Source organism: Anser brachyrhynchus, assembly GCF_964034855.1.
Source record: "Anser brachyrhynchus genome assembly, chromosome: 1".
NCBI lineage: Eukaryota > Metazoa > Chordata > Aves > Anseriformes > Anatidae > Anser > Anser brachyrhynchus.
Genome location: NC_137694.1, coordinates 128,033,952 through 128,045,153, shown reverse-complemented (window position 1 = coordinate 128,045,153; position 11,202 = coordinate 128,033,952). Strand labels below are relative to the sequence as shown.

General features: G+C 41.5%; 1 long non-coding RNA gene across 1 annotated transcript; it reads left to right on the top strand.

Moving 5' to 3' along the window:
- The first annotated feature begins 3,381 nt into the window (after positions 1 to 3,381).
- LOC308186880 lies at positions 3,382 to 9,971 on the top strand. Its single transcript, XR_013944361.1, has 2 exons — positions 3,382 to 5,059; positions 9,243 to 9,971. It is a non-coding gene; the product is annotated as an uncharacterized lncRNA (long non-coding RNA).
- The last annotated feature ends 1,231 nt before the right edge of the window (positions 9,972 to 11,202 follow it).

The window sequence follows — 11,202 nt, the reverse complement described above, 5'->3', positions numbered from 1 at the left end:
GTGCACATTAAAATTCATCACATTAATAACACGGGTGTATATTAAACTTTTGAATATATTTGGGAAAAAAATAACTAGTTTTGTGCAATGTCCTTTGCTGAGGCTCAGGAAAGCCAGAGATCCATGCTACACAGTACATTTCCACAAGGTCATCCTAGGATCCTTCACTATTCTGGACCAAAGAGTATGGGATTTTCTTATTTCAGGCAATGTAGAAATTTGGGTAAAAATACTACTCTGAAGAGAATGGTAAGCAGAACGACAATTAATTTCACTTTCACATTGGAGCTGTAGAGTCAAGTGTTAAAGACATTTCCTATGTAAAACCTCCTGTTGAGCACTGGTTTGTTGGAAACAGAACAGTTACTAGCTAGAAGGCTTTAAAATTCATAGCTCCTTCTTCAGTGGCAAAAGTGGGTAATAAAGAAGTATGTCATGACATAGATGTCTACCCTGCTGTGTATGTTCCATTTCAGACTAATAACTCATTTTCTTCATAAATGAATAATATATGATCTTTAATATTTGAATAGTCCCTCAAAGTGTAAAATAAAGTACACTTTGAAACATTTTGCTCTTAAATAATACTATAATTAGTATATGTTTCATTACAAAGTTTCTCAAGAGCTTTCCTACTCCTTTTCCTATGCAGCACTCAATCAAATCCAGCTATTCTGGGGCTGGAACACAAGAACTGTTATGTGACAAGATTATGAAACAATATGTTTGCAGTAGAACTGGAGCATACTAGCTCCATAGAAAGCCATGGATGATTAAGGAGAACTGGACTCTCCACAAAACATTATATCTGCTTTTCATCTGTGAAACATACTGATTTTTATTTTTTTCTTTTAGAAGCCTGAGCATTTGGAAAGAACTAAAGCTTTCTCCACCCCCCCCCCCCCCCACCCCAAAAGATGGTTTTATGTAAAGGCTATATTTCAATAAAATTATTTCACTAAGAAAATAATTAAATAAATAAATATTTTAAAAAATAATTGCTACTTCTTTTTGTTTCATCTCCAAAGTCACACTTTAGTTTGGACCTTTACTGACAGATTATTATGATAAATAATAGATGTTATACTCTTTGTTAGATGTTATTTTATTGTTCTTTTTGTTTCAACAAATACTGCCTCTTTTCTAGCATTAGGAAATCTCCACAGTCGGCATCTAAAGATATTTCTCAGAATAAAAAAAAAGATCCTTACTCTACTTGACTTGCTTGTTCTTGACTAAAGTTTATGGGTGTATTTCATCTGAAAAGGAAATAATACCAGGTTTGGGACTCCCTTGATATCACTGCAAAGAACTGTGGGTGGGAGGAGGGAAGAAGAGAAAGGGATGATTGCCTCTCTATAAATAGAGTAGTTTCTGCACATCACTGATCCTGCACAGATGTCTGTCAATGACAGAGATGCTGCTTCAGAAATTACTTAAACAGCTGCATTCCAGGCAAAGAGGAACAATTAACAAATGGATCTGGGTTGCAGAAACATTCAGTTTGGTGACAGATGTTTGGATACACTCTTACTTTTTATTTATGTAATAAATGCTCTTAATCTGATTCTCTTTTATAATTCCTCAGAAGAACATAAGTAATTATTTTCTTGGTGAAAGTGTTTATATCACAATTTAAGAGTCATTAATTTATTGTTTTACTAAGAGAAAGTAGATGACTTTGAAGTACTGTTGAACAAAACACAGACCTTGTCTCTGGGCAGAAGACAAACATGATATTTGGTTAGCAAACATATAAAATCAGAGGCATGGGTCCTCTTTTCCATGTAGAGGACAGAGTTTCCCAGGGAGTGCTTCTCCAGAACTGTGTTGGTCCATCTCGTTCTTATGGGATATACTCCAATTTTTCAAGTTTCCAAACACAAAGTAAATTTCTTTCTGGAATTCACTGATAAATTATCAAGTCTTAAATTGTTACACAAACACTTTTACCTAGAAAATAGTTCCTTACAGAATTATAAACTACTGGGTTTTCCAGGGGAATGTGGGACAAATCAATAGCCAGAATTATGCACAAAGTTAGCTGAGGTGCATCCTTGTCTCAAAATCTGTGCATACTTAACAATTCACTGGCTAACTTTTGGACTCTGATACTAAACATCATCCTATACCATTTCAATCAAGTTCTTTAGAAATAACTGAGATAAAGGTTTACGTTGCCTATTAGCTCCCCCTTATTCCAATCTGAATTGAAACCAATTTTCAGAATTCCTCATGTGGCTAGGATTGCCCTACTTATTTTTGCAGTTATTTGCCCTAAATCTCTTCCCTTTTTGTATTGCTTTGCCTAATCTATGCGTTTGTTCCAGATCAACTGGCCGTAATGTATGGGGGGTGAAGGAGACAAGGCATGGGGAACTGGAAAGACACTTCGTCCTGTGTGTGGGGTGAGGTAAGTGCAAAGTCCAACTGCTGTGATTTGAGGCGTGCAGTAGGTGTTAGTATTGAACAAAGCACATGCCAGGAGTTAATGGAGCTGGTGCACTGCCTCAGAGGAGTTAACTTAAGTACACTGAATATTTTAACTACATTTTTTAAAGCCTGAAATCATTTGGTTCTAATTTCTGAGCAGGGACTTGAAGCCCACACAGCAGCAGGTCTTGATAATTATTAATTATATGTTTTTCATCTGTTCTGTATGACCTTGTTTGGAAAAGCTGTGTGGTGAAGGCTAGAATATTAAGAGATTTGTGGGCCCTGTCATGCCACCTAGCTGGAAAAGAGGAAAAGCTTTAAAGAAGAAATGCATATTTCAAAGTATAACCTTGAATTAGCACCATTTTAGTTGGCACTAAAAACTGGAGGATGCACTATGCATAGAACAACTGAAAGAGAAAGCAGTTGATTTTATGGTTTAGCTACAACTAAAATTCACACACACTCCATTCTGATAGTCTGATCTAAAATTGCAACAGTCTGCATGGGCAGACGGCAAACTGCCCACACAGGGAATCCTACCTTGAAAATCAGCATGAGCTTTATTGTAGTGGACACCCAGACACTATGGTCCTGGCTCACGCTGCAACACATATTACCCAAAGAAAAGACTCAGGTACCATGGGGAATCCAAATGACATCTAAAGAGGAAGAAGCTTTGGTACAAAGTTTTTGTCTCCACTTCACTGGTGTTACCTCATACAGATCTGCACTGCCCTCCGACTGTAAGATCTCTCTGTTCCTCTCTGGATGTGCATGTTAATCTAAAACTCCAGCCTTCTGCAAATGTGAATGATTAGATTGCTTTCTGAAGATGGTAGAGAAATGCTACCATCTGATTTTTCTCCAGCTGTGCAATACCCCCAGCAATTATTTTTTCCCATTAGAAATAACGAAGCAACCTCACTTGCAACAGAAGAAAAATGTCATGGGAGCCCTGGAAGCAGTGTGTTTGCCACAGTTACAAAGAAAAAGCATCGGTGGAGCTGGATTTCAAAACACTGAAGAGATATGTATTACTTTTGACTTCTCTGAAAAAATCTATTGGCCTTCAAGCCTTGACACAAAGAGAAGAAAACATATTTCCTTATTAACTTTTTTTTTCTTTTTTTTTTTTCCCCCCCCCCACAGGTTTAGAACATAATGTCATTCTCTGCATGGTAGCTTGTACAGTAAGTGAATTATTGCAGTGTTGTTGGGAAGAGGGCCTGGAGATGTTCATGCACTATAAAACCAGTATCCACCCACACTTTACTTTTAACGTTATCACAGAACACAAGCACAGAATAGCTCAAATTAAGTTAGAAATCTCAAATCTTTTTTTCTCCTGCCCTTTTGACTAACAATGTTATGTGTTTCTCAGCTCTTTACATTGCAGAAAGTGGTCTCACTAGAGTAGCAAACATCTGTGATAAAGATTTATGTACAATTATGACTAGTGAGAGAGAAAAAATAAAAACAATTTCATGAAAGCAGAGACGTCTACTGCAAATAGAAGATTGGCTATGAAACTTAGGGCAAGAATCCGACAAGAATTATTCTCATCTGACTAATATTGTGAGCATAAGTGGTGCCCCTGAACTCTCTGCTTGCGGTGTGGTAGGTGCTGCAAATAGGTCACGACAAGCTCTCAGAGCTGTTTGGGAAATGGAAGAAACAACGAGTTCTGTTGTCATCTTGTCTTGTCTCTGTTCTGCCCAGATTTGTTTCATCTGTCACTTGTGCCTTTTTGCTGAAGCCACAGAGAGATGGCATCTCTTCTGAGATGAAAAACTATATTTTTACCTCACTGGGATCTCTGTATATGGGACATATAACAAGATGACAGTGGCTTAGCTCCTCCTGGAGAGGACTAGAAGCTGAAAACCAGTTAGCAGAACCCCTGATGCTCAAAATGAGTGCTGCCAAAACCAGCTATCTGGATGAGACTTGGAATCACTTGTACCTGGGCCATTAATTTTGTTTCACAAATACTGTAGCCAGCTAATGTGAGAAAGTAGAGGTGGGGTAAAATCACTGTGGGAGGGGAAGAGACCATTCCTAGGCCCATCCTCTGTCAGTCTACTGTTGGGCATCAACACCAGATACTGCTCCTGCAACTTAGGAGCATGCGGGGGACAAAAACAGAAGCATGGGAAGAAAACCTGGCGCCATGGAAAAGCAACACAGTCTTGACACCAACTTTGGTGTCAGCCATGATTTGGACTCATCTATGAAGAGCAACGATTGTTAGTGGAGTCCACGTGGATAGGCTTTAGAAAGTAGGAAATCCCTTGGAGAGCTGTTTTCCAGGCTCAGGAAAAGATTCTGTCTGCAATATAAAATAGGGTCTGCACAACATAACACAGGGTCTGGGTGTGTTTATTCCTGGGACAGCTCCTGGGTTGCTGCAGAGAAGCAGTTGCTTTACCCTCTGTTGGTTTATAGGAGGACAGACCACACAGAGCATCATGTCCCTCTCCCGCTGCTTCATTCACAATGCCCAGCCACCACTCCTTTCCTTAACAGATGCTCATAAAACCCCAGTGAGTCACGTTTTTTTGTCATCCTCCCAACTTAACTAGATGATCATTAAGGAGCTTGGATGCAGCTAAGGCAATAGGTAATAATTAATGCACCATTACTTTATTTGCAATTCTTGCACCCAATGTTACATTCATTCTCCATTGAATATTCTGATAAAATACATAAGCACCAGAAATGTTAGTGCAGGGTTATGTAAACAAAGCAACTGGCACAAAAGAAGATTTATCCTGCTACGGTCTATTATTAAAGGGATTTTTCTCAATTAAGTTGAGCAGGCAGTGAGTGCTCTGTCCACATCAATGAAGGAGAATTCCTCAGCAAAGGGAAAACACCAGGGAACAAATGCAAAATGTAGCAGTGTCTTTACAGAGCGTGCACTTCTGACTGTAGTCACTTGGAGTCAGATGGATTTTGAACAGTGTGCCCTGCATTATTACATTTCTGTTGTATGTCAGAGAGATTACTGATGCTTTTAATCTCATGCTTTTTACAGAAGTATTGTACAGATACACATGCCTGTCACTGGACAGTATAAGAACGCATAGAGTTAATGGTGATATTTTCTTAATGTTCTCCTCAAATACTGAAGACTAAGTGTTTTTTTGTAAATCAATGTACTTATGTAGTAGTGTCCATAATATTCATCTGTGCCAGAAGAACAAAGGTCATTCAACTTTTATGTATGACTGAGCTATGAGAACTGGGGAGTCCATTAACTAAGTGGATGCCAATGAAAATATACTTTTAAAATAAACTATTTGCACTACTGAAGAAAGATGGCAGTGCAGTTAGAGCAGGGATAGTTAGTGCAGTTAGTGCAGTTAGTGGTCAGGGACAACCAGATCCTCTTAGGTCTGGTTAGACTTTGCAGCAACCTCCCTGTACTACTATGGGCAAGCCAGCTAATCACTCTGTGCCTCTTTTCCTCAGCCATATAATAAAGGTGAAAAGTCTTTGCTTAACTATTCCTTTTTTCGTCTCTCTTCAATGCGTAGTCTGTACAGTGTAGGACCATCTTACAGTGCGAGCACTAGTGGCATCTTTATAGCATTAGTACATCCAAACCCCAAATGTATGCTAGAGCTTCTGGTTTTGTTGTTATTATTACAATAAACTAAACATTAATTTAGATCTAGCAGTGGATTTGGCATAGCATATATCCATTTAATGAGGCACCCATTTACAGTTCATTTCATTACATCAAATATTTTAAATCCAGCATTCAAGTGCACATTCCAAAACCTGTGATGGTTTGCTCATGAAGGAAAAATGGTCAGCTTTACCTTTCTAAGGTTGCTTGTCTGGTTAGAGCCTTTTAGCACATGGTCTCTACTGTATTAATTTTGGTACATGAAGCATCGAGGCTGTTGTCTTTGCCAAAAAAAGAGAAATTCCATTTTTAAGCACAGAAGGAAAATGTGATGTTCAGAGCTATTGCTTTAGATTGCATGGCATCCCTTATCTTCACTCATATTTGGCACCATTTGCTACCCTGCTGGGACTGGGTTTGGGAGTGGGGGTTGTTTGGCTGGAGGGCTGCAGGGGGATGTTCTGGGCGGAGGGCAGTGTGAGACCATCCACAGAGTAAGCAAGGCAGAGAGTGGGTAAGTGGTGAGAGGCATCAGGAGAAGGATGACTGGAGGTGCAATGACCCCAGGTGGGATGCTGCCATCACTGCAGTGTGAAGAGTCATGCAGGATAGGTGAGAGTACATGAAAACACTTTGACCTGCCCATGTTACACAGCTAACATGCATTTTGGCAGTGGCACAGTGCCTGTAGCCTTCGAGAGCCTTTCAGGCATCCTCACAAACGAGCTCCACTGTTTATTTCCTGTCTGCTTTTCTTCCACACTTTCCTACTCCAGTGTTCAATCAGATAAAAGGGGATGCAAGGGATTTGTATCACATGAAAATATAGTACAGTCATGTTGTCTGTCAGCCCACCGTGTTAACCCCCCTATGCTCTGGGCTCCTTGGGGTCAGACATGCTCCAGGCACATGGTGCAAAAACAGGCCAGGAGCTGAGAGACTTTCACACCTGGAGGGGATCTGGAGACAGAGCTGGATGCTGGTGAGACAGAGGGATGGGCAAGGTGGATATACAGTTTCCAGCTTCAGTAGATTAGTTTTTACTAAGCCAGATTATCTATCTATCTATCTATCTATCTATCTATCTATCTATCTATCTATCTATCTATCTATTTATTTATTTTAGCTTTGTGGATCTCTTTGTTCTGGCCTAGCTCTTTGTATATTAACTTGGAAGATTCAGCATATTCCAGTCCATGCTTATGAGGCTTGGATCACCATGCTGTCCTGCACCTTAGCCTTTTTTTCTTGCAGCTAATAATGCAAGACCATTACGTTCTCCACAGGAGCACAAACATATTATTTTTAGGCAGCATATTTCTTCTTTTCCTTTCCTTTCCTCTTTCAGTTGTTTTGTGAAAAGACAAGATTTCTTCACAGCATACCACAGGGAGGCATATTTTCTTCCTAGCTGCAGTTCTAACCTAGATGATCCAAGCACCAAATGCCATGTTTTGTACGGCAGCGGGGAAAGTGGCTGTAAAAAATGATCAATTCCAAGGATTGAACCTTTGCCTCCATTTGCAAATTATCAATAAAAGGCCTGGGTTTTAATGATTGCTTACTCATTCCAAAGTAATTAACTGGAGAAGAGTCTATAAATTAGTCCAGCAGCTTCACCAAGGTGGTGTGGGTGCCGATGGCTGGGAGTTTTACAGACAGGGAGAGGGGAGTGAGAGAGACCACAGGCATCTTCTGCCTGGGTATCCATCAGGGTTAGAAACTCTTCAGACCCATCCAAACCTGATACAGGCATCTAGGGACAGTATCCTCCTACTGTCCCATGCGGAAGTGTCACCAGTGTAAGATGTCACTTCACAGAAAATCTTGATGTGAGCAACTTTTTTCCAGATAGGTGCTTTCTGTGCCTGGATTTCTTCTTTGGCCCTGCCTTACCATGCAGTGTTTTTCAGATTTGTGATAGTTCTTGAGCCTAGAGGACCCCCAAGCTATATTTTGGTGGTTTCAGACAGCCTGTGGGGCATTTGGCAGCCTCAGGCTGCCAGTGCCCATGATGCTGCCTCAGTTGCACATGGGTGCTTGGGGCAGTGGGGACACTGAGATGGTGTGGCAGAGACCAGACTCTTGGTGCAGAAACCTTCCTGACAGATAAAGCTCGTCTAAGTGTATTCTCTTCAAGCTTTGCTTTAACATTTCCCTGGGTTTTAAAGGTTTTAAGGTTACTCACATGACCCAGATCAAGCTGCTGGTACCGTGTCTCTGCTGAATAGTGCTGTGCACTCCTGCAGATAAATACCTGACTCCTCTGGCCGGGGAGGTTATTCCTCCATGTCTAATCTGTCACAAAAGATTTGTGTTTGAAAGCCAAAGGTTCGTGGTTTTATTTATTTATTTATGTATTTTTATTACTGTAAATCTGTCAGAGGGAAGCAGCTGGAGCAGAGCTCTACACCCTCAGGGAAAAGAGGAAAAAAAAATTGTTTTGCTGGGAAACTCAGCTAAATTGTTTAAATTAGGATTTACTGACAATTCTGGTGCTGGAGGTGCAAATTGAACACCTACCTGCTTGAAAAAAAAGAGACTGGGAAAAGCCGGAGAAGTTGTGCAAAAGGGATCTTAACGACACTCCTTCTCTGGTCCTTGCAAACCTAATAAGACTCTTGTCATCAAAATGCAATGTGATGCTGTGAGGAAATGGTCGATTTACTATTGAACTGCAGAGCTTGGAGCCTGAAGAGGCTCTTCCTAGAACGGGTGTGAGCAGCATCTTTGTCCTTACAGCAGTGCATAAAATACCTCAGGGAAGGCTCAAGCTTCAGGTGATGCAGTGGCCAAAGCACTCGGGTTCCCGCTGTGGCAGGGGTCGGTGTGGTTTTGTCTCTGGGTTATACCAGTGCTGCTGGGAAGTAACACCAGCTGGATGCTTTCAGAAATGCCCTTCTGGCCCCAGTGCCAACAGAGGGGAGGCAAAGGGACACCTCAGAGATGTGCAGGAGCAGCAGGGGTGCAGCAGCAGGGCTCCTGTGGCTGCTGGGGGCTGGAGCTGCACAGCGCTAGGCCCGTGCTGCAGCAAGTGAGCAGCCCCACCGCCACTGAGCGCTGAGACCAGCTGCCCTCCCTGTGTCCCCAGCCAACGCAAAGGGTGGAGAGGGGTTATTTCAATTCCCCAAGCAATTTATTTCCAGTAACAGGTGTTACATCAATTCAGGACCTTTACTCCTCACAAGGAGGCCCCTGGAAGACAACCTAGCTGTTTGTAAAGGAAAACGTGAAAGCATGGATAGATCAATCAAGACCATAGAACAAAATGATGCTGCACTTCGCTGCAGAAGGCTGTCTTTCATTCCTGAGCAAAGACCAACATCCTGAGCTATAAGAGGACTCCTCTGCAGAGCTTGCCATCAAAGCCATCACAGCTTGGAGCGAGACATTTGCCTTCCCCAAGTAACAAACTGAAGACAACAGCAAGAGCGTCACCAGAGACAGCAGCCAAACGGGAAACACAAAAGGTGGATGTATAATCCTTGAGTGAGAAATGGCAATATCGATTGCACAGACTGGATGAGAGGGGCACACAGGCAGCATGACTGAACAAGTGTCTACACGCCTTGCTATTTGTGACAATTAAAGTTTGAAGGGCAAAGGGTGTGTTGGACGTGATTTGCTGCATTGATCTCAAAGCTCTTACATAAAGAATGTTTATATGTTACAGAAAACCGTCCCTCACGTGCAACCTTGGTTGACAACGGGAACTCTGCAGCTGTGTCTTGAGTGAATGTGACCACCTCTGAACTCCTGTTCCTTGAATGCCAGCCAAGTTAACCTGCAAAATGAAAGATTATTATGAACCACAAAATGAGTCTGCTTTAATTACTCAAAGGCAATAAACACATTTTTATGAACAGAACACAAGACATTAAACATTTCACTAATGACAGTTCCACATTTCTTTGAAGTTATTCTGGTAGAGAAACATAATGTAATATTCCCCTGCATTATGAAATCACTTAGATTTTAGTTTCTCCTCCACTGGTTACAGAATCAAATCTAATATGGGGTCTTTTTCTCCTATAAATATGCCCTATCCAGTACGGTCCCTCCAAGGCACACATTTCATTTTTATTAGCTGGGCAGTGTGAGTCATGCTATTAATCGGTATCAGTAGCAACATATCAGCAGACTGTCCTTTGCTGCAGCCTATATTTAGAAACGGAATGAGACTGCTGCTGAGTTATATAATGATGCAGCTATTTATAGACCTCCATTATACCTAGAGAGCACTGTCCTGCCGCCTGAGCTGTGAGCAACCAAGCTGACAGGGGTGCGATTAGAGATTCCTCATTCTCCCTAGCTTTTCCCCAAACACATTTGCAGTTTTGTTTTCCTGCCATTATTCCTGCTTATTCCCTCTGCAGTAAAAGTTCATTTGAAATCCTCTGTGTTCAGGCAAAACCTGCTGCAGAACCAACCCATTATTGCCTGCAGAAAGGTAAAACAGACAGTCAGAATGCCAACAAAATAACTGTATTTTTATTTACCTTCCTTTCTGGCTGCATGAACTCAGTCAAATGTAGCTGCCTTAAAAATACACCCATATTAGTAGTACATTCCTAAAATTATCAGATTCTGAGTTGTCCTGCTTTTAGCTAGGATAAAGTTAATTTTCCTCCTAGTAGCTGGTAGGGTGCTATGTTTTGGATTTAGGATGAGAATAATGTTGATAACACACTGATGTTTTAATTGTTGCAGAGCAGTGCTTACACTAAGCCAAGGACTTTTCAGCTTCTCTCTCTGTCCTGCCAGCGGGCAGGCTGGGGGTGCAGCAGGAGCTGGGAGGGGACAGACCCAGGACAGCTGGCCCAAACTGGCCAAAGGGGTATTCCATACCATCTGATGTCATGCTAAACAATATATAGGGGTGGCTGGCCGGGGTGGGGGGCCGGCTGCTCGGGGATAGGCTGGGCATCAGTCAGCAGGTGGTGAGCAATTGCATTGTGCATCACTTGTTTTGTACACATTATTATTATTATTATTATTATTATTATTATTATTATTATTATCTGTCCTAATAAACTGTCTCTACCTCAAACCAGAGTCTTCAGTTTCTCATATCTCTTCCCCATCCCAGAGGGGGAGGGGGGAGGGTGAGCGAATGGCTGTGTGGTGCT